This window comes from Etheostoma spectabile, unplaced genomic scaffold (assembly GCF_008692095.1).
Source record: "Etheostoma spectabile isolate EspeVRDwgs_2016 unplaced genomic scaffold, UIUC_Espe_1.0 scaffold394, whole genome shotgun sequence".
Classification (NCBI taxonomy): Eukaryota; Metazoa; Chordata; class Actinopteri; order Perciformes; family Percidae; genus Etheostoma; species Etheostoma spectabile.
Window position 1 is genome coordinate 6,691 of NW_022605599.1, and position 237 is coordinate 6,927.

The 237-nt window shown below is 37.1% G+C and overlaps 1 protein-coding gene across 1 annotated transcript in view; it reads left to right on the forward strand.

Annotated features, from left to right (window-relative positions):
- sepsecs (Sep (O-phosphoserine) tRNA:Sec (selenocysteine) tRNA synthase) overlaps nucleotides 1-237 on the forward strand; it is a gene marked incomplete at its 5' end in the record, with an annotated part of 8,658 nt that overhangs the window by 2,292 nt on the left and 6,129 nt on the right.

Consider the following 237-nt stretch of genomic DNA (forward strand, 5'->3'; position numbering starts at 1 on the left):
ATTCCTAAATTTCTTTATGATAATATAACTTATTGTTCAGAAATGCATTCACATTATACAAGAGGGGTGACTAGTCGACAGACTTCTTTACCAGTCCCTAGATCTGACTGGATGAAGAGGACTGGGTTTTATAGGTCAGTCGTATGTTGGGAGTCGGGACAACGAGGGAAAAACTGGTTTTAAACAAAGACTTGGACTACATTTGTTTTCGATATCATAATATTGTCTGGATTGGTT